General features: G+C 37.1%; 1 protein-coding gene across 2 annotated transcripts in view; it reads left to right on the top strand.

The window, feature by feature from the left end:
- The first annotated feature begins 1,191 nt into the window (after positions 1-1,191).
- The window catches only part of LOC125230218, a 142,506-nt gene continuing 118,633 nt past the window's right edge, over positions 1,192-25,064 (top strand). For both annotated transcript variants that reach the window (XM_048135308.1, XM_048135307.1), the window contains exon 1: positions 1,192-1,397. The gene's annotated coding sequence lies outside the window, so the exon portion shown is untranslated. The remainder of the gene's footprint in view (positions 1,398-25,064) is intronic.

Below are 25,064 nucleotides of genomic sequence, written 5' to 3'. Positions count from 1 at the left end.
TCGCTAAGCCGACCCTTGATGTTAAATGACAGGATTTATACTTAGCTCTTTTCCGAACATTTTAGTTTAACATGTTCTTTATTTTAAGTAAGGTACAGCGGGACAAATCTCGACTGGGGGGCAAAGCAACTGGTCCATTTTTTCCATGTTTTACAGTGTTTGCATTATTAAATAGAGTGTCCACCGGTTGTTTAGTGGACACATGTAGAACTCACATAGTGTAATAAATAATGAAAAAAATTGATTAGTTACAATTGCCCCCCAGTCGAGATTTGTCCCGCTGTACCTTATTAGAAATGAGGTCGACCAGAAATATTATTATTAATCCAAAAAACAGTAACATTATATTTTTTTACATTTAATTTTTTTTGTTTGTAAGTATGTAAATTTGTGTATTTTTTGCGTAGTGTGATATAATATGTAATGGGATATAAATAATTCAAAAATAGCAATAGTTTAAACGAAATTAAATTTGGCACCAACACCGTACCTATTTATTTGAAACAGGAGCTCATCAGGAGCTAGTCAAATTTCAGCCCAAGCTCACGAAATTAAAAGACATCTGCAAAATAAAAAAATAAAATAAACTCATTCATTGTAAAAGGTACCTCTCAGAAAAATACTTCTTTGAAGTGATTAACTACATTCGCTTACTTTTTCGACTATCGCCTTCTCTGTCCCTCTTATTGTCTATCTCTCTCGACTTTTCCGATTCACGCCTGCGCAGAGAGGTTTTTCCCGAAAGATGCGGGCAGTCGAAGCTTCATAGGCTGAATAATTACAACAGGGTTTTGAACTTCGCTATAAATTGTGTTAAAGTTGCAAAACTAGATTAAATGTGTTTTTTAAACGTCAAAATTCCAGCTAATAATGTTATTAAAATATTTTTTAAGAATGATAAATTCGACGCCACTTTGCAATAAAAAATTAAAGGGATGGATGGTATTTAAAAGTATAATGACATATTTAAGCTTAAAATATCCAATTTAAAAGGTTCTTTTATGCAACTTTTATTTAAAAAAATTGCTATACAAGTACTTCAAGTACTTCAAAGTATCTACACTCAAGACCTTCTAGAGCTCCTAAACAATTTGCAATAGTTACGCAAGAGGGGATCACTCTACGCAGCTTCGAGCGGCTCGCGAGCCCGACACAGCCTCTGGAACCAGTGAGATCCCGGGCCTCGTCGAATTATCGTCATACAAATAACCTCAAAATTACGATGATTTATCAAGTGTATAAGCGCCCTAATTTAAAAATAAAACTTTTTGAAAAAGGAACATTCTAAGTGGCCAGTGCGTGTTCGAAATTTTTGTGACTTGTGAGACGTATTTGTGAACGATTGCATTTGGAGTTATTTGTTATCTGTGATTTGAGTTTCAGTGTTATCAATTGAGGTAAGATTTGGAATTTTATAGCAATTACGTGATTAATTAATTCGCTAATTTTAAGAAATGAATTTATGTTTCTTAACATGCCCGGATAGAATTGGTTTTTACTTAACAATATCACAATAAGAATTCATTTATTACAAGAGATTTTCTTTATTATCGTTGGTAATGTAAATGAATTTTATTTATTTTATTGTAAATAAAATACTATTCTTTTCTTGAACTAGGTAGGTATACAGTTACAGACTACCAGTGTAGTATGAAATAAAATAGTTCTATTAATTTGACATTATTATTAAATACTACACAATAAACAATAAATGACTATTTAGATGAAGAAAAGCTGAGGGAACGTTTTTGTTTTAGTTTTTATCTCCATTTATTCAATCAATTTTCCTCTCCTCCTTCAAAAATCAACCAATTGAATGACGTGCAAAGGGAATGTATCTTAGGGAATAAAATTAATAAAATAGAAAGCAAAAAAATCAAAATTCTAAAATTGGAATTACTGCAACAGAAACCAATTTCTAAGTTTAGTTTTTCAATATATTATGTATAAAAAGATCCTGACGAATTTTATATCACCATTTACTTATTAGATAATTTAAACAAATGCATAAATAACGATCTATGGGTGACATCGCATGGGAGTCATGATCGGTACTAATGATGTGCAAGTTGCGGAAACTTTCCAAAAAAATCTTAAATTTCTTGAAAATTTCACGAAACTTTCACGAAAAATAAAGGGAATTTAAATTTATGAAATGGAAAGTTTCCATCCATACAATTGTCCATACAAAGTGTAGAAAGTTTCCGAAGTTTTCCTATGTGAAAATTTCAGAATTTTGGAAACTTTCCGTCGGCACATCAGTAATCGGTACTGTTATCTTATTAAAAGTATATTGAAGAACTTTTTAATTTCACGAGTTTTGAGTTTTCTAGTCCTGAGTAGTCTTTCAGTCTTTTGAAGCGTGAATTAAAAGGAATCAAATCTATTATAACTTTGACACTTGTTCCTGAATTGAAAATTGTAAATGGAATAATAAGAATACGTCCTGAGACTCTTGAGTTTCAAACAACTTGAAATGATTTAAGTTTGTGAAGAATACGTAACAAATTAACAACTCGAACTTCGAAGTACAAGTAGATAGTATTACAAACTGGATAGGTAAACTAATAGGTGTATAAAAATAAGGAATTTAACACTTGATTCTTGAGTACAGTTTATTAAGTCATTGAGTCAAATCAGTCTGACTTGCTAGCATGACTTGCATTTCGCGAGTATATAAGAAAGCAAATTATAGCTGAATGCACAAACGCTCACGAAACGAAACGCTCGTAGATATATATCCCAATCGCTCTTGCGTATTGGCGCGACAGAGCCAGACTACCTTTCGCGGCGTTTCGCTTTCGTTTCGCGTCGCAGAAATGCCATTTGGCTACGGAGCCTGATGCTGTAGATATTTACGAGCGTTTCGTTTCGTGAGCGTTTGTGCCATTCGGCTACGCACCCTGGGTAGCAAACGTCACAATTGCTTACGCTAATATCGTCATCATTTCTTTGTATAAATTTGTATATAATACTGTAAATATGTTGTAAATAAGTACTCTTTAATTAAATTAATATTCTTAACGGATTTGACCATGGAAGAGACGCCTTATGCATTATATTGACTTATTATCGTACTTACTGGATTTGACATAATATTGGAAGGAAGACTTATGAAATTCAAAACAAGACGAATAAGAAAGGCTATGACGAAACAACTGAAAGAGACGATTTTTTTATTGAGACAAGCCATGCTTGCTTACTGGATTTGACCCATGATATTAAAAGGAAGACTAATGAAATGATATTTTATAACTTATAAGTATAAAACAAGAAGAATAAAGGAAAATAGAAATACTTACCTCATTCAAGACGAGGCGGTATGGCCTATGGTCGTAGCCTGTCCAGAAGGACGAAAAAAAAAGCTAGGTCTCACTATGGAGCTAGTACGGAAGAGCAATAGAGAGAGCAATAGAGAGAATGAGAGCTATTACGATTCGGTACGGAGCGTAAGCAATTGTGACGTTGGTTAAGTACCAAGGTGTAGGTATGTTATCACTGAATAATTATTTTCAATTTGCCATATTACACTGAGAGAAAATACAACCAGTTTTCATGTTCGTTCAACAAGTTTTTTGGTTAAAATAGCGCCTACGTGCTCTTTGGTTCAAACAACAAGCTACTTGTCATTTGAATCGGCAGTATATTTGAATCAACAAGTCGATTTTATAAAAACAACCTGACACATATTTAAACATACGTACATTTGGCTGATTCAAACGGATAAACCGCAACAAGTCGAACTTGTTAAATTCACAATGCAAATTTCTCTCAGTGTAACGTTACTAGAACGCCTGGGACATAATATGTATGTATGTATATGCATAGGCTCAAAATCAGTGGTTAGACAAGGACATTGTCTCGATCGGGTGATTCCGGCTCCATTCGGCTTACATTGCTACGTTGCAATTAGGTATAGGTTGGCACAACTTGACGTCCCTTTGCGTACGCTACAATAAAAATTATTTTGACTTTTGACAACCCTAAGTTGTAGAAACGTAAAGACTACACGTTTCGACCCTGAACTGCTGTCAAACTTCAGGTTTGCAGAAAGTGTCCTTTCTATATCTCAGTACTATTATTTATTATGTACTTATACGTTACGTCAATGCCTGGGCTACGCCACATCTCGGACACTGGCGATCAATTATATGAAAGAGGCACCTAGTTCCAGTACCAGTTCCTAGCACACATTCTAAGCTCGTGTAGGTGAACGTGTACCATGCTTGTATGAGTGAGATATGACAGGTCGACTGTTCGCGTTTTTGACAGGCGGTAACCGTGAGGTAACCGAGAGGGGATGGGCGGCACTTTCAGCGGGGAGTGCGAGTGGCCATACTGTACGATAGTACTCTTTATTATACTGTGGCTACGCGTAGGAGGGCACATGAATGGCCCGAAATGTCGAGCCGCCAAACCCCTTCCATGTTATTTTGTAATCAGTCAAATTCGACTCAATCTCTAATTGGAGTATTTGCTTTTGATATCCAACGGTTGCGGATTAGATACGTAATGCTTTTGTTGTGAAATCGAATGAAAAGGAAAAACGCTGTTCTTTATTTTCTTATGAAATGATGATATAAAATTAACAGTAATAAACAGGGAGCGTACTTTTCGTGCCGATGACGTCAATTTGACGTCACGCTCCATATAGGGTGATCACAAATTGTTTTATTGTAAATTATTAATCATTAGTCATCAATCATTTTAAGTTATGAATTTCTTTGCATGGTAATGAATGCAAGAAGGATGGTGTGCTTTACGTTAGAGAGAAATTCTCTTTTCTACGTATTTATTGTAATGAGTTGTTAATAAATACTATTTAATTAAATTTATGTATAAAAACAAATCAAATAATTTTATTCACGTTTCACATTTCAAGTAGGTATTATTTATGCGACATGTAAATGGACTACTGTATTTGAAGTAATTTGTACACGATTAAAATGATTGACGACTAATGATTAATAATTTACAATAAAACTATTTGGGATCACCCTATACGGAGCGTGACGTCAGACTAATGTCATCGGCATGAAATGTACGCTCCCTGGTAATAAATTATCATTTCACGAAAGTCGATTGTATAATTAATAAATTATTTGTTACACGCGGCCGTATGCGAACTATGCTAAATGCCAATGTGAGTAAGATGATAAAACTACCGTGAGACACTGACATATTAAACATGTAAAATCGGGTCACTCACGTAAAATTTACTCGATTTTAACGGTTGTTCAATTAAAATGCTCCTCATTACATGTCATTACGGAGCGAAGCATGTCGAGCGATCTTCGACAATTTTACGTAAGTTACCCGATTTTACATGTTTAATATTTATTGTGAGTAAGAAGCAATGCGATAGGAAACCGATTTGCCAGTGTGATAAGTGGCATTTCGCCAAACAAAAACGTCTGTGTCAGTGTTAAAAACTGACGTATTCGATCGATATCGTATCTAATTCTACTTGACTTATAAAGTTCGAACCGGTTCGAATGTCTGCAGTAGGTATTATTTGCAGTAGGTTTTATTAAAGCTGAAACTTGAAGGACGTTTAAGGGTAGCTATGTATACTCGACACCAAGTCGGACACCAAGGCCACTTCGGATCCAGGCTGACGGCATCAAAGTGGAGCAGGTTGAGTTCACAATTTTTTTGGGACTTCGAATAGATCAGAAGTTGACTTGGTTGACCCATATCGACCAGGTGTGTGGGAAACTGGGCGGTGCATGTTTTGCCCTTCGCCGTCTGGCATGGGTTGTACCACGGCATGTCGTACGAAATTGTTATTTTGCGACAATACATTCCGTTCTACAGTATGGTGCAGAGATATGGGGGCGTGCCGCCGACTGGCAGTGCGTTTTCCGTCTACAAAAAAGAGCCGTGAGGTGTGTAGCGCAGGTAAGCCAGGATACTCGTACCTCAGCGAAGGCTTATTTTAAAGAACTGGGTATACTCACTCACCCTGCCGTCAATAGTAATCCAGCAGGTCGCTATTTACGTGTATACCAACCTAACGCAATATAAGAAATGCGCTGACCTAGCCCCCACGCTATGGCACCCTAATCAACTCCTCCCTGTAAAACGTAGACTAGCGAGGTCCAATAAGGTAACCCACATAATGGGTCCAACTATCTACAATAGATTGCCGGAGACAGTGACCTCGGCACAGTCACTCCAATCTGAAAGGCTGAAGTCTTGGCTCCTCGAGCACACATACTACAGCTATGATGAATTTCTCAGTGTTAAGCTATAGTTAAGTGACAACAATTATTTTTATCTTACTTTATTGTAATTCCCTGTACGAATGTATAATTATATAATTACTGAATCTAACTCTACTACTGAATTTAAAATGTAAAAGTGACATGTAATATTGTAAATATTGTGAATAAATAATATGAATATGAATATGAATATAGGGTGTCGAATAGTCGCAATTTTAGTTAATAATCAAAGATTTTCCTATAATAAAACCTGCACATTAATATTAACCGTGGGTAGATAAACCTTAGGATTTTAGGATCCCTTTTTTTATAATTTTGTCTTCGGTTATCGCGATTGCTACTCATGAAATAAGGCACTGGTCCCACCGCGAGCTAGTAACTATGAACCATCTTCTATAAAAATGAACAAAAGATAATCACTCCCGCGTAAATAAAAGAGACACGGCGATGTTTATAGTTACTCGCCCTGCGGTGAGCTATTAACATCGCCGTGTCTCATTTATTTGCATGGGAGTGCATATCTTTTGTTTGTTTTTATAGCTGATACCTCATAGCTTACTGGCTCGCGGTGGGACCAGTGCCTAAAACTATGGAAACGGATTATATCGCGTACCTATGTCACCTTGTCGTTTGATCCGGTCAAAGGGCGTACTCAGTATCGTCAATTCTGTAAAAGGTTCGAAACATCGGGATATTCGGGATGTATTGTAAATTTAATAGGTATACGCGATATAATCCGTTTCCATAGTTAAATAAATAAATAAATAAATAAATAAATATTGGGGACACCTTACAGATCAACTGATGAAACTAAGAAAGCTTGTACTATGGGTGCTAAGCGACGATATACATACTTAAATAGATAAATACATACTTATATACATAGAAAACATCCATGACTCAGGAACAAATATCAGTGCTCAACTCAAATAAATGGTTCGAAACATCGGGATGTATTGTAAATTTAATAGGTATATAATCCTTTTCAGCAGTTTTAATTTCTCTTTTCTTTAATAATTTAATTATCACTTTATTTACCATTTCCATTCGTAGTGGCAATGCCACTATCTATAGTTATATAGTTACACACAACAACGTTTCAATTCAAAGGCGGCACGTATTTTACTACTTTAACTATTTTCCGGAATAAGTTTCCGATACAATCCCTATCTACCCCCAGTATAAACAACCATGGACGTTATATTCGAGACAATAAGAGCTTGAGCTGCCGTATTGGTTAAGTTGGTTAGTATCAGTTTTACGGATCCTTTTGTAGATGAAAAGGACTATTGATGCAGAACTCTGGATATTGACAATATACTTTGTTGTATGCGTTTGGTTTTTGGGGTTCGCTTCTTGAGGGGATAATATGATTGAATGACCAACCGAATAACATAGTGTGATATATTAGTTACTAGCTTTTACCCGCTGCTTCGTGGAATGCTCCATACGAACGTCCATCCCCCATTTTAGGGAAGTGGAGTATTAGAAAGAGACAAAAAGTAGCCTATGTCAGTCTCCATCCCTTCAACTCTCCACTTAAAAAACACGTCAAATCGTCGCTCCGTTTTGCCGTGAAAGACGGACAAACAAACAGACACACACATTTTCCCATTTATAATATTAGTAGTTAGTAGTAGTAGTAATACACTTTATTGTACAAAAATAAGAACACATAATAACACTAGTCCATGTTTTACAATGTTTGCATTATTAAATAGAATGTCCACCGGTTATATTTGGTAGGCGTGTTCACTTGTTCAGTGGATACATGTATAATAATGGAATAAATGGACTAGTTACAATTGCCCCCCCAGTCGAGATTTGTCCCGCTGTACCCTATGTATATGTAGACATGCCTCGGTCGAGGCAAGTTACTCGTCGAGAAACATCTGCATTAGCTATTTATCACGTGATGACTTTGCCTCGGCATGCTGCTTGCCCTATGTAGACCCGCCTCATAAGATCTGACCTGTAACAAAATTGTAGTCTTTAAATCGGTCTTTTTATTCCAAAATAAAATAATCATTCACAAAAACATGACAAGACACACATTATGAGGATAAATTTCGTCGGGATCTACCCATATTATTAGATTTATTAAGGGACGAATAGGGATCGCGGAATTTTGGGAATATCTAAATCTTGGAAGATACTGAGGGATGTAAGTAAACTTATTTTGGTAAACAAAGGCTATACAAGCACAATAGTTAATGGAAAGAAACAATGTTAATGAATCACATATTTCGTCTTATGTAGGTATGATGGGTTCCCTCTATTTGGCATAACTTTAATTGTCCGAAACGATTTTCGCATAACGGACTTCGCATAATCGATTTTCGCCGAATGTTAATTTGGCAGAAACTTATTTGTCATAATCTAAAATAATACGAATATTACTTTGTCCGAAAATAAGTTCGCATAATTTTGTTTACGCCGGCTGTCTTTACGAATAAAATTAATTCGCATAATTTTATTCGGCATATTTCTTAGAATTAGACTATCCACGCACACTAAATGCTGTGAAGAAAATCGGTTTGGTTAGGTTAGAACTGCGACCTCAACAAATACAACATTTTGTCAAGAATTTCGGTTAGGTTAGGCTAGAACTGCAACATTAATATAGTAGTATTACCTATGATAAAAAATCTGCGTGGTAAATTTCGACTAAACCATGTTGTGCAGAAATAATTTATGCATAAAAACCATTCGGCGAATAACCTTTATGCATGAAATATATTCGGACAAACAAAAATATGCCTAGACAAATTATGCGTAACTATAATATGCCATAACAGATTATGCTAAAGGTGAATTATGCCAATATACATTATGCCAAAAAGAATTCTTGATTGTAAAATTATGCCAAAACAAGGGGAACCGTGACGAATAGTGATTCGTTATTAGGCTTGTGTCGTTCACGAACTATGAACTGTTAGGAATAAAATCCCATCAATGACCGAAATGAACTGAATCTTTCCGTGGTCCGAGAATCGGTCTTTGCTCGTTTAGTTCAGTATAGGATCGGCGAACGCGAGCGGTTGTGATCGAGAACGAATGTGTGACTGCGCCGACCGAGAGCGAGAGCTACTTAGCAGAGCAACAAAAAAAGTCAAGTTTTCATATTAAACTTCGGTTACTTACAACCTTTCGGCCCGGAATGTTACTATCTGTGGACTATTCGTATCATTTTGACACTATTCGGTCCCATTCGTTCTGATCTTTCTGACCGCAGTGGTCGCTGGTCTAGCTGAACTAAATGAGCAAAAGACCTAAAAGAGCGAACTAGTTCGCGGGAGCGATTGAACGAGATCGGACCGCTCCGATCAACGAACGAAACGGCACAAGCCTATTCGTTATAAATATTTCTGAGTACTGTTTTAGTGACAACGTGGCGAAATATGGAGATAGGTTGCTTTTAGTATTGTTACTGGCACACAAAGAAATAAGAATTGGCACAGTCAGTAAGGATCGATAATATGAACTACAAACGTATTATCTGTATACGTGTCAGGCCTTGCGATATACAACCGCCTTCAGAAAACATAAGGGGTGCATCATCTCCCCGATCCCTTAAAAGAGCAGTTCCCGGCAACTTTGTACATAGCCACGTCAGCAAATTTTAATTGATCCTATTTTGTTACCAACATTTAGTAATAAATAAATAAATATCAATAGGTCATTCTTACACAGATTGACTGAGGCCCACGATAAGCAAGAAGGCATGTGTTGCGGGTACTCAGACAACGATATATATATATATATATATATATAATAAATAAATACTCATATACATAGAAAACATCCATTACTCAGGAACAAAATATCTGTGCTCATCACACACAATAAATGCCCTTACCGGGATTCGAACCCAGGACCGCGGCGCAGCAGGCAGGGTCACTACAGACTGCGCCAGACCGGTCGTCAAAAGTAATATAAGTTGACTTTCGTAAGATATAATATATACAGGTTTAATTGATATAATTAAAAAAATTTAGATACTAGAGAACCTTAATGACGAAATAAAACTTAATAAAATCTCAATTATTCAACAAAATCTTGGTAACAAAATAGGAATTAATAAAAACAAATTTAACTTTTTCCTTAATTTTTGTACAAACTTTTCGAGAACTGCAGAAAAATAGGCTTGAATCGAGGCTGATTACTAAAACTTTTTATACCTTAACGAAATTATACAACTGCCACTGACCTTGTAATACTGGTAATGATACAAACATTAACTAATTTCGATTAATTATTGATAATTGTATAAAAACATTACTATTGTACTGTTTATGATACCATACCTAATATTGACGTGTAGGTACCTGTTTGTTAGCAATAAAGTTTATCTTAACTATCTTAAACTAAAATGCCTTGAATATTTCGAAAAATCCTAACACTTTGTAGATAAAATTTGAAGAAATCAAATGCTTAAAAGCCCAGAGAAGTATATAGAAAAATAAGTACTTAGTCCGAAACCCCAGTCCCAAAAGCTACCAAACACATCATCAGTACAAGCTTTCCTTTATTCTTTAGCTACTCGTACTAATTTAAAGTGCTGAAGTTTACATCGCTAAAAGAACGCCGAGAGCGTGGAGACCTCATTGAAACGTTCAAGATTTTAACGGGGCACTATGACATAGACCAGTTTCAAGACCTGTACAAGCGCAATAATAACACCCGTCTGCGAGGCCACCAGTACAAACTAATATCTGAACTGTCTAAAAACAACCCTCGCAAATATTTTCTGAGCAACAGAGTGGTCAAAACATGGAACAAACTACCAGAGGACGTGATCTCAGCACTGAATGTTAACCAGTTTAAAAACCGACTAGATAACTACTTAACAAATTTAAAGAACACATCTTAAGAAAGAATTGTTGGATACAGGCAACTATCAGTTGTTATAACTGCCTGCCTGATTAATAAATAATAATGATAATAATTCCCAGAGGATACTGGCTGTGAAAGCGACAAATCATCCCCATGACACTATAACAACGTAACCGCTACAATATCCTCGTATCCCGCTTATTTCCTACCATATTTCCTGCACCCTTAAAGCTGTCATATTCTCGTCAATTCGAACAATGGTGTCTGGTATCAAAATTACGTTTTTGATTGGAGAAACGTAACTATTGATAACATTGATTGAAAATTAAACTAGGACCAACTAGGTTATTTTTTGAAAAGTAGGTATTATTGCAAAAAAGTTTAGTGACGGGTTAAGAATTTCACCACCCCTTTTTTCCCGTGGGTGTCGCAGAATTTGACTGTGGGATATGGGTTAAATTGCGGCGTCGTAACTGTCACTGCAATTTGTCATAATTTCTATTTCATTCTACCCCTTAATTACCAAGAGTGGCACCGAAACTTGAGTAGTTTCCTGAGCTCTGCCTACCCCTTTATGGGATACAGACGTGTCAAAATAAAGTTTTAAATACTTATTCTTAGTATGGATAGCCACAACAATACAATAGCAAGGTAAACAATAAGGTTTCTTTATACCGGAATAAATGCATGGTTTTTAGGGATAAGGGCAAGGGCAGTACCCTTGCTTTATATGGGGAACAGTGAATGAATAACATGGGTAAGGGATTTCAAATGACAATAAAAGAAACTTACCTTCTCACAGATTCTGGAATACGGTTTACCCCTTACTTTAATTACAGTGTTAAAGGGGCCTACGCGTTGGTTTCGGCTCCGTGCTCCTTCCAAAGGTCCGGAATATCCTACGGTTTCTGTGATGGGAAATACCTACAAAATAAATCTTAAATAAGTGAATAAATGATATATTTCACTTCCAAACTGGTACAAACTGGCGTTGCTGGCACTTCTATATCGGAATGGGCCGTTACCGATGATGAACAGCCTTCCTTCAAATTAACCTTTAGCTAACGTCTGTGAAGACTTTTCTCTGCCTACTTTATGGCCGCTGCGCTGTATGGAAATAAAATGTTTCGGCAATTTTGAAGCTGAGTTGTTTGCTGTACTAAAACTATACTTAAATAGCAGTGAGTTGCGAAATTGCGTGGAGACATTATGAATGAATACATTGATAAATTCGCCATTTATAACTCATTGTACAGTCACCGGCAAAAATAGGTGATGATTTCTGTACCCTGTCGCTTTTAATCATTTGACAACTTCGTATGACATTTCAAACAACACACACTACAAACACACACACACAAGGTACATAAATCATCAGTTATTTATGCTGGTGACTGTACACAGAGAGCTTTAGCACACCTCGGACACTGGCGATCAGATCACATATATGAAAGAGGCGCGTTCCTATAGCACACAGTCTAAGCTTGTGTACAGGTGAATGCGTACTTTGCTTGTATGAGTGAGATATGACAGGTCGACTGTTGGCGTTTTTGACAGGCGGTAACTGTGAGGTAACCGAGAGGGGGTGGGTGGCACTTTCTGCGGGGATCGGGAGTGGCCATACTGTACGATAGTACTCTTTATTATACTGTGGCTTTAGACAGTGCGTTTTCACATTATACTAGGTACAAGATTAGTTACTTTATTTACATTTTGTAAATAAACTTTTCACCATGTCAATATCCAAAAGAGAAAGGGGACTAGAGAAAACGAGGTGAAGAAGAAAAAGGAAAGTAAGTTTTTATACAGAAGTGGTCTCGTTTTTTTTCTTAATAGGTATATTTTATTTTATAAAATTAATTCCAACTCATGAATAAATAATATCCCATAATGCACCGCTATTTAAATAATACTTCTTTTAAGTCTATGCATTTCTGACGTCCCGTCCAGGGTACGTACGTACGTACGTCCAGGAAACGAAACGCTCGTAAATATCTATCTCTATCGCTCTTACGTATTGGCGCGACAGGGCCAGACTACCTTTCGCGACGTTTCGTTTTCGTTTCGCGTCGCATAAATGCCATTCGGCTACGGCACTAGTTTTATTATAAGATGTCTCTTCAAAAGGATTTCTGCTTTTAAGCACTTTTATTACTGCACAAAGGAAGCGTAAAAATGTTAGGATTAAAATGCACGAAGCTAAGACTTTGTTGCAGAATATTTCATTTTCAGGACGTGTCAAGACGCCTCGTCGTTAAACAAGATTTATTATGATGAATAATAACTTTTATACATTTCTTAGAATAAAACTGTAGTACCTAAGGTACAGCGTGCAAATCTCGACTGGGGGGCAATTGTAACTAATCCATTTTTTCCATTATTACACTATGATGAGTTCTACGTGTGTTCCACTGAATACGCCTACCATGTATAACTGGTGGGCGGGTTTCCTCTATTTGGCATAACTTTAATTGTCCGAAACGATTTTCGCATAACAGACTTCGCATAATCGATTTTCGCCGAATGTTAATTTGGCAGAAAACTTATTTGTCATAATCGAAAATAATACGAATAACACATTGTCCGAAAATAAGTTCGCATAATTCTGTTTACGCCGTTTGTTTTTATGAATAAAATTAATTCGCATAATTGTATTTGGCATATTTCTTAAAATCAGAATATCCACCCATACTAAATGCTGTTAAGAGAGTCGGTTTGGTTAGGTTAGAACTGCGACCTCAACAAATAAAACATTTTGTCAAGAATTTCGGTTAGGTTAGGTTAGAACTGCAACATTAATATAGTAGTATTACCTATGATAAAAATTCTGCGTAGTAAATTTCCACTAAACCATGTTATGCAGAAATAATTTATGCATAAAAACCATTCGGCGAATAACCTTTATGCATGAAATATATTCGGACAAACAAAAATTTGCCTAGACAAATTATGCGTAACTATACTATGCCATAACAGATTATGCGAAAGGTGAATTATGCCAATATAGATTATGCCAAAAATAATTCTCGATTGTAAAATTATGCCAAAACAAGGGGAACCCTGGTGGGCACTCTATTTAATAATGCAAACATTGTAAAACATGGAAAAATCGGATCAGTTACATTTGCCCCCCAGTCGGGATTTGTGCCTTACTTAAATCCGCGTAGTGCCTTTTTAACAATTTATTTTCTAAGGTAATTATTATGACGCCATGAGAAAGCATCGTAGCGAAACCTCTCAATCGGTCTATTTACCCACCAAAAGCGATGTTTCTCGTACATTGCAATATAAATTGTCCGAAATAGACGCTAATTAATGCCAGTAGTAGTAGTATCATGAACTACATTTTAGGAAATCAAAAATGTCCTAGCCTCTTATCTCCATTTCGAGTATTCTTCATTTTTCAACTTATCGTTTTCCCGGTTTACTACCAGGCCCCGTAGCCGAATGGCATTTCTCCGACGCCAAACGAAAGCGATACGCCGCTGGCTCTGTCGCGCCAATACGCAAGCGCGATAGAGATAGATATCTACTAGCGCTTCGTTTCGTGAGCGTTTCGTGAGCGATTGTGCCATTCGGCTAGCCACCCAGGACTGCTAGTCTATAAAGATTTTTACTTCTTTTGTTAATATTGTCTACGCTGCTCTCTGGCTTTCACTCAGCATTTCTTATTTGCCACTGAGTCCACTTAATCTCGTATAAGTAAAAGTACACTCTGTAAATCGCAGTACTTATCTACATGATTCAAGACAGCGCAGTGTCACAGTGCGCAAAGACGTACTTAATAATGTAGACGCGGCCGCCTAACCCCGTTCTAGGTCACCATTATATCACACACAGGTCTCGTTTAAAACGTTTGTAGAATACAGCTGTATCTTCGTAAAGACAAGCAAAAATTTCAAAGGGATAAGACATTCGTATGACTTCGACTGATCATTCTCATTCGATACGCCTTGTTGGAACGCTGCAATGCGATTGGTTGCGTACGCTTCGCTCGCGCGGTTGGTGGCATATACTGCACGCAATGCTCGCTTTCGTGGCCAATGCATGGCGTCAATATTACACACACAGGTTTTTGTCTAAAAAGTTTGTAGATTACGGCTGTAACGTTTGTTATGTTTAGTAAGACAAGCAAAAATTTCAAAGGCAGACAATTCATATAATTTTGACTGAACATTCTTATTGGATGCCCCTTGGTGGAACGCTGCAATTTGATTGGTTGATGAGTACGCTTTGCTCGCGCGATTGGTTGCATAGATTGCACGCTTGGCTCGCTTTCTTGTACGTTGACGTCAATGATGCTACTGTCCTGGCAGCAAATTTTTGTCTACATATCAATTCTTGTATATAAGTATACTTCATAAGTACTTAACTAGGGAGTCTGTAAATAGTAGTACTTACTAATCTGTGTCATTTAAGGTAGCGCAGCGGGCAAAGACGTATTTAATAATGTAGACGCGGCCGCCTAACCCCGTTCCGGACGGCATTATACAAGACACGTGTCTTGTCTAAAACGTTGTACTTACGAGGTATATAGAGCAAAGATATCTCTTGGGTTCAGCATACACTAGCGGTACAGTTGCTGTATTATAGTGCGAAATTATAAAAATCCGTTCTATCCTCCAGGCAAACTTTTATGCTTTTGAATTCAGAACTTTCTTTTATTCCTGTAAAAGTTCAAAAACCTTATATGTACTCATACGAGGGCACCAGGACCCAGGAGGTTATAATCGCAACTTTGACATCAACACGTGTACTTATTTGACAGTTTATCACTCAAACAGTGCATCTGAACGTCTGTCGAATTACCCCAGCTTGACAGCACTGGCTTCCTTCGACGAAACAATGCGATCGAAAGTGATACAACTGCAGTAAAGCTGCTGACAGCACGACTATAAGAAACATCTTTAAAAGAATACCCTCATACGGTCAGTCTGAATTTGTACATACCTGAATTGACAGATAATGTTTGTTTGTGCAAGAAATAACTAATACGAATACGTTGGCTCTTTCAATCTTTTAAATTATCCCATATTCCTGCAGCAATACAATATAATGTAGTCAGCAGCAATAGAGCTTTCTGGCACACTTACATAGGACAACAGACAATGTTGGTACGAGGGAAGTATAGGTTGGCTTAATCCTTAATTTTAAAATATTCGCAGAAGATAACTTACAAAATTGTGTAGGCAGATCTGGATATAATATTCGTAGACGTTTTTAAATAGCTTCACCGGATCCGGTCTGTCATGCCTTAATTTCCTAGCGGCGGCTAGAAATATAAACTTATATCCGGTACGAACACGGGATTATGAAACTAACTGAGTTAGGAACCTGAAAAATGGGTCACAAAAGTTGTTTTAAATAACTAGCTCAGCTAAGTCAAATATTAGAAAAAATATTATAATCTTTTTTAGGGTTCCGTAGTCAACTAGGAACCCTTATAGTTTCGCCATGTCTGTCTGTCCGTCCGTCCGTCCGTCCGTCCGTCCGTCCGCGGATAATCTCAGTAACCGTTAGCACTAGAAAGCTGAAATTTGGTACCAATATGTATATCAATCACGCCAACAAAGTGCAAAAATAAAAAATGGAAAAAAATGTTTTATTAGGGTACCCCCCCTACATGTAAAGTGGGGGCTGATATTTTTTTTCATTCCAACCCCAACGTGTGATATATTGTTGGATAGGTATTAAAAAATGAATAAGGGTTTACTAAGATCGTTTTTTGATAATATTAATATTTTCTGAAATAATCGCTTCTAAAGGAAAAAAAGTGCGTCCCCCCCCCCCCCCTCTAACTTTTGAACCATATGTTTAAAAAATATGAAAAAAATCACAAAAGTAGAACTTTATAAAGACTTTCTATGAAAATTGTTTTGAACTTGATAGGTTCAGTAGTTTTTGAGAAAAATACGGAAAACTACGGAACCCTACACTGAGCGTGGCCCGACACGCTCTTGGCCGGTTTTTTTACTGAAGAAGAAAATGTATCTAAATACCAAGTAATCATTTGCATTTAGCAATGCACCGAAGAGAAATTTCCATAATTGCAAATGTTCTCACGTAAAGTTCTCGGTATTGGTCTTCGCACATTTAGGGTCGATTTCTATGGTATTTGATGAGCGGATAATAAACGCCAGACTCAAACATCAAACGGAGCAATCGTCAAGTGTTAAAAATATTGTGCAACTAGCTTTTACCCGCGGCTTCGCCCGCGTAATAAAAGTATTCATTAAGATTTTCATTTGGATCCTTAGGTTTCTCTGGTATATTTATCTGCGATTATTTCGATTGCACATAATACTTTTGCTTGCAATGATTGTAGAAATATTAGACATCGACCACAGCGTAGGTAATTCTATATACGCTGGGGAAACCTTTATAAACATCCCACATAGCCCGTATTTCGACACTATATGATCGGTGGGTAAAAAGTACTTTTTTCTATTATCCCTTACAATTTTTTACATTTTGCTTATACTTATCGCAAACGTAATCTTCAAGCAAGCAAACAACGATCGTCTTAGAGCACTTTGATTGTAAGAGACCGCCGACCGATTATCCGTATCCCTCTAACGATACCCATATTATCCGTATTCGTATCCGTATCCGTTTCCGTATCCGTATCCGTATCCCTATCTCTATCCCTATCGCTAACGCTATGGCTATCGCTATCCTTATCGCTATCCCTATCGCTATCCCTATCCCTTATCAAGATAATACTAAGTTCTCGCGCTTTGTACACATATTTAAAGTCACATACAGGTCGAAAGCGATTAATTAACATTATTTTTACCTTTTTTCCCAACGTTTCGGCCAGGTTGCACTGGCCGTGGTCGCGGAAGACTGACGTCCCAGCAAAATGTCACCGGAGATGTAAACAACACAAAACTACCCGATATTAATTTATATAAATGTTCGGGGTAGACAAATAAATATAATCTACCCGCATGTAATTATTTACGACATCACATTAGAAACCTCAAAAATAACAGTACTTCTCCACTATTTAATGGATGTTATTATACATATAAACCTTTCTCTTGAATCACTCTATCTATTAAAAAAAACCGCATCAAAATCCGTTGCGTAGTTTCAAAGATTTAAGCATACAAAGGGACATAGGGACATAGGGACAGAAAAAGTGACTTTGTTTTATACTATGTAGTGATAAGGTACAGCGGGGCAAATCTCGACTGCGGGCCATTGTAACTAATCCATTTTTTCCATTATTACACTATGATGTTGAGTTCTACATGTATCCACTGAACACGCCTACCATATATTATTATAACCGGGTGGACACGCTATTTAATAATGCAAACATTGTAAAACATGAAAAAATGGACAGTTACATTGGCCCCCCAGTCGAGATTTGCCCAGTACCTTCCATCCAGTACCATCCTAATTAAAGTGTTCTCAATGGAAACTTGCATGAGAATTTTCTCATCAACATTTCCAGTAATTACGGAAATGTTGATTATTCCTGCAACTTGTTGCTATTCATAGTATTCATGCTCTTCAGTCAGCTATTTCACCACAGCACACCACAGTGATATTGACACTTGTCACTGAAAATTTTGTGCCTATATATGGCTCGAAAAATAACATTCACACAGTAACAATCAGCATCAATATTTATTTCTTGAGCAGGCAATGAAGGTGAAGTATCACTGTTGGGAGACAATTATCACTGCGGTGAAACAGCCCACTGCAATGCCGCTAAAATCGCACGCGAGTTCATGCCGTCTAAATGAGCCTTAAGCCATGTCGCCATTGTGACATAAATCTAGAATGCCCCGACATTCGTGTAGCTATTTCCTCGAATAAATCCTCCCGTGTCCTACTTGCTCGTGTGTTCAGCTTATTTTCCGAGCTCTCATAAATAATGCACTCGCCTGTAATGCTGTTACGATCGAGTTAAACTCGACAAGTGCAGTCAGCTGCTCTTAAATTGTGAATCTTCACATTCTTCTACTAAATAAATTGTAAAACCTACATTATATTTTTATGTATTTCTTATAATAACTTTTCGTTTAGTCAGTGGGTAATTTTATTGTATTCATTGTGTGGCCTGGTTGGTTGGGTGCGCTTTTTTCACATATAATTATTATTCCTATTATCGGAAGTCCGAGTGGCGCCCAACGTGGGGCCCAATATAAAAAGAAAAAAATGAAAATGAAAATGAAATATTTATAGTGCTAGTACCGCTCGGATTTTTCTCAACTTTGCGCCTCGTCACCTCCATACTAATACTAATAATCAAAATTCCTAATTACTTCAATTTGTGACATCAATATTCATACATTTGTATTAATTATTTTTCTTCTTATTTTTAAATTATACCTACAATTTAACCGATTAATGGAATTTCATACTGTCAACATACGCTGTCATGCTATTTTACGCTGTCATGCTAATTGTAAAACTAAAGTGGTCCTTTAGGAAGAAAAAATACGATAACATTTTATAGCATGACTTACCCTAACGTGTCCTCTAAATCGTGAATAAATCGCTAAGAAGCTTACAAATAGCTTCCCCAGTTAAAGCTTTTAAAGCCAACTCTTATACTGTGCAGCTATTTCTCTTCCATTTTAAACCTCATATGTCCTACTTTTAAGAGTTTCTAGCTTATTCTCACTCTTATAAATAATGAAATTTAAACTTTAATGCTATTACATCTCGCTCGACTATATCAGTTACTAGTGACATGAGAGGTTTACAGTGAAGTAGGTATATTTGACCGTCTTACAATATAGTTTTGGTATCGAAAAACTAAAAAAAGAAGAAAGAAAGTGCGGGTAGTTCGAAAAACTCGCTCGGGTGTCAGAAGGTGTTGATGTCATTTCAAGCCAGTCTTCTCCGAGACCACGGGAATAACGCCGTCCCTGAAACGTTGGAGCCTGGAGGTCAGTTTAATATTTAATCATACGCGATTAAGTTCCGATTTAAAAAATAATTACTTATGTGTAATAATCGTGAAAGTTTGAATCAGTCTTTTGGTATCGAATAAAAAAAATCAGTCGAATTGAGAACCATTAAACATTTTTTTTTTTTTATATATATTGTGAAGTCATTATTATATTGTAGAAAGGTTTTCGATTGTGATGACAACATCCTTTGACGATGATGATATAATATAACTTTTGAAATACAACACTATTAACATTAGTTTCCCGATTTCATTAAATTTTACATTGAATATTGTTTTGTAATTAAGTAAATGGCTTCAGTTCAGTAGGACTACTAGTATTTAAGCCAGTATCTTATTAAGAACAAATTAAATATTACTCGATGTTTGCACGATTACAAGAACGCGGTTATCGGTGTATAATCTGATTTTATTACTTCTTTTAAATTTCCGTTTTAAAACAAATAGTACACAAAAACACGGACGATGAACGACTTATACAATTAAGTATACTTTAAAATGTATATTAGCTTTTAATTACTCGTACCTTTAATACTTAAAAACCGGCCAAGAGCGTGTCGGGCCACGCTCAGTGTAGGGTTCCGTAGTTTTCCGTATTTTTCTCAAAAACTACTGAACCTATCAAGTTCAAAACAATTTTCCTAGAAAGTATTCATAAAGTTCTACTTTTGTGATTTTTTTCATATTTTTTAAACATATGGTTCAAAAGTTAGAGGGGGGGGGACGCACTTTTTTTTCCTTTAGGAGCGATTATTTCCGAAACTATTAATATTATCAAAAAACGATATTAGTAAACCCTTATTCATTTTTTAATACCTATCCAACGATATATCACACGTTGGGGTTGGAATGAAAAAAAATATCAGCCCCCACTTTACATGTAGGGGGGGTGCCCTAACGAAACATTTTTTTCCACTTTTTATTTTTGCACTTTGTTGGCGTGATTGATATACATATTGGTACCAAATTTCAGCTTTCTAGTGCTAACGGTTACTGAGATTATCCGCGGACGGACGGACGGACGGACGGACAGACAGACATGGCGAAACTATAAGGGTTCCTAGTTGACTACGGAACCCTAAAAAGCATCACTTGGAAAAAGCCTTACAGGTAAAAGAATAAAAGTTCCCCACGTTTTCCTCATTAAGCAGCTCTGTCATATTGAAATGAATTCATTGTCATCGCTCTTTTGTCTCGCGCAGTTAATTCAGATCTGTCTTTAGAAAGTCGTCTAACTGGCCTTGTTTCAGCCTTGAACAATTCTTATTAAGCCTTTTATGAAATCGAATAAGTATGAGAAACGGAAATTAAAAGACTCTTTGCCAGCGGTATTGTTTTTAATGTTTTTATCCCAAAAAGGCAACATCAGCACCGATGGCATCGCGCGATAGACGATAAAACATCAGGCCGTCCCTATCGCACTTACAAATTGTGCGAAAGGAACGGCCTGATGTTATATCATTTATCGCGCGGCCATGATTGCCTGCGCCAGAAAAACTCTCTAACGAGTCCAGGCAGACAGGCGATAGACGATAAAACGTATCATATGGCCGTCATTTTAGCACTTACGTATAGTTCGAAAAGGACGGCCTGACGTTTTATCATTTATCGCGCGACCATACTATCGGTGCATTAGTACTGAAACTGCTTTCATCAGAAAAAAACCGACCAAGAGCGTGTCGGGCCACGCTCAGTGTAGGGTTCCGTAGTTTTCGTATTTTTTCCCAAAAACTACTGAACTTATCAAGTTCAAAACAATTTTCCTAGAAAGTCTTTATAAAGCTCTACTTCTATGATTTTTTTCATGTTTTTTAAACGTATGGTTCAAAAGTTAGAGGGGGGGGGGCACACTTTTTTCCTTTAGGAGCGATTATTTCCGAAAATATTAATAATATCAAAAAACGATTTTAGTAAACCCTTATTCATTTTTAAATATACCTATCCAACAATACACCACACATTGGGGTTGGAATGAAAAAACCACCACCACCACCACCACCACCACCCACCACCAACCACTTATTCTCATGGCTTTATTAATGTAAGGAAGGTCGAAGGTAGTTTGGTTTAATTATTTATGGCAATACCTCCAATAATTGTATGATTATTTATTATGGTTAAACATTGCGGGTACATTAGATTGACTATTTCCAATATACCCGCAATGATACTTTTTAATAATTGGTAATAATATAAAAGCCTAGAATAATGTGATTCGGCGGCCATTACTGTGGAATAATTCAAGGTGTTAACATCTAAACGTTTTGTGAATAAACACGTGTCATAGATTTCTCAGTTTTATTTGGAATTCACCATCGTCGGCTGCCATCCTTTGTCATCGATAGTTAACAGCTTCAGAAGGTGGGATGTGATACTGGCTCACTAGAAAAGGTACATCATTTTTTTTCTTTACTTATTTTATTGTGTCCGTTAAGTGTTCAAAAATCAACGACGGATGGTGTAACGAAAATGTACCGTACTAGTACACGAGTACATTGCTGTTAGTACTTATTATTGTGTTAATATATCAATCGAGTGAAACTCAAAGCAATAAAATTACAAATATACTGTAGCGTAATCAATAAGTGAGAATAATATTGTGTAGCAAGTACGTGTTTACTTGTGTATGCTTGGAAGTCGAAAATATCATATGAATTATGTTTTAATTAAAATATGAAATAGATTTAAAAGTACCTACATATTTAATGATAGAAAAATAAGTCCGAGCAACAAAATAAATCGAATTCTAGATTTTATTACATTAATTTGCAATTAACTTTCAAATTGAATCTTTGTACTTAACACTTTTGTGTGGCTGTCTTTTGTGTTTAATTAAGAGTTATTATAGTGGTGTGTGCGTAGCCTAAGTGGCGTACTTACCCTGTAGAGTGTATGCAATCACAAGGGAAATGAAACGATACCGATTGATTTATTGATTAAAGTATAAACTAGTTTAAAACGAAAGCGTAATGAGAACATTACATGTCCGATGCAATTATCCGTTTCAGCCATGAACGAGACACCCACTGAGCGACGACTGGCGACGCCAGATGAGGGCGGAGGGCGCCAGCAGAGGCAGAGTCGGCGGCGCAGCCGGCCACCGGACGACCGGCGCAGTCACGGCTCCAGGAGGTCACGCAGCCAGCAGCGGCGCGGCTCCAGGTCACGCAGCCGGCAGCGGCGGGACTCCTGCCGAACGTGCAGCCACCGGAGGGACCACGGGAGGTCACGGTGTCGACGCACAGCGGAGCGACCAACACGCAGCCGTTCCAGAGGTACGAGACGTTCATGTAGTCATCGTAGAAGCAGTCGCAGAACGATTAGTGAACATAGGTATTATGCTAGGCTCCGGGGTAGTCGAAGTGGAGGTCGGAGATCTCGTAGTGTGAACCGAAGGACGACCGAAGCTTTGCATAACGGTAGATCTCGTAGTCCACATATGGATGATGAGCGGTACGATAGAGCTAGGGGAGGTAATCGATTGCAACCTCGTATCTCAATGACTAGGTCTCATGCCGGACAAACAAATGCAAATAATAGTAGTTCAAATGAGAACGCGAGTATGATCCTATTGCCTTCCCATTTAAATCGAGTTCAAAATAACGAAATTGTAGATGGCAGCAACAATCAAACGCAGTCTTTGATTTCTGAGCAGCGCGGTGAGCCGCAGGATGTAACAGGTGTATTTAAAGAATTTATTAAAATAATGAAAGCTGAAAATGCTAACTCTAAGTCATCTGTGAGATATCCTGTTGCTACCAGCGCAGTTCCAGAGTTTGATCCAAGCAAAAGTAGTCAAACTATAGATATGTGGCTTAATAAAGTGAACGAGTGTGCTGCTATCTATAATTGGTCTGAACCCGAAGTACTCCACTATGCGTTGCCTAAATTAAGCGGGGTAGCCCAGCGTTGGTACCAGTCCTTACCTAGTATGAAATATACATGGGAAGAGTGGCAGGTTAAATTAAAAACTGCTTTTCCAAGTATTGAAAATTACGGTATTTTACTAACCGAAATGTTAAACTTGCGAGCAAAATTCGGTGATTCACTTGAGAATTATTTTTATGATAAAATGATTTTGTTACATAGATGTAGATTGTCCGGAAAAGATGCCGTAGATTGTATCTTACTGGGTATTGATGATAGGTCCGTACGAACAGGAGCAGAAGCTGCTCAATTTACTGATCCAGATAAATTATTAGTTTATTTACGGAGTGTAAAATCAATTAAAAGATCTGAGAGACCCTACACTAAACCATCTTCTGCTTCTGATTCGACGGCAAAATCAAAACCGTTCGTGAAAACTAATAAAGATAATAAGGTTTTAAAATGTTATAACTGTGGAGAGGAAGGTCACCCGAGCTTCAAATGCAAGCAACCGCAAAAGAAATGTGAATCGTGCTCAAAACTAGGACACTCGTCCGAATATTGTTATACTAAGAACCCGAACAATAAACCATCGGTAGCCGAACAAAAATCGATTAATTTAATTAGCTGTCCTAATAAGGATGACAAGAAATACTATAAAACTGCTTTAGTAAATGGTAGAGAGTTTGCTTGTTTTATAGATTTCGGCGCGGGATGCACTATGATGCGGATGTCTGATGCAAATAAGTTTTTAAACATAAGTTTTGATGACCTTCCTGTTCTACATGGTTTTGGTAAAGGTATTGTAAAGCCTGTAGGTAAATGTACCGTCGATATATCCATTGAGGGGGTGGGTGCTACAGTCCCTCTTTTCATAGTGCCAGACGAGTTTTTATCGGTACCTTTACTTGTAGGACACTCATATACGGAACAGAGTCATATCACTTTCGTAAAGACGCATGAAGCAGTCATTGTTATTGATACCAGTAAAAAAACAGATAAAATACTACTCTATGCTAACGAAGACACTAAAATTGATGGTGATAGTACGGTAGACGTTTATTCTAAGCCAGTGTTTACTGGCGAGCTTCTAATTGAACAGCAATTGAGACAGGAGCCACGTAAAGAATATGAATTGTGTCGTGATTATTGTCGGATCAACAATGGTAAAGGTCAGATCACTATTAAAGGGTTTCCGTCTA

Source organism: Leguminivora glycinivorella, chromosome 10 (genome assembly GCF_023078275.1).
Source record: "Leguminivora glycinivorella isolate SPB_JAAS2020 chromosome 10, LegGlyc_1.1, whole genome shotgun sequence".
NCBI classification, from domain to species: domain Eukaryota; kingdom Metazoa; phylum Arthropoda; class Insecta; order Lepidoptera; family Tortricidae; genus Leguminivora; species Leguminivora glycinivorella.
This window is presented reverse-complemented; position numbering and strand designations above follow the sequence as displayed.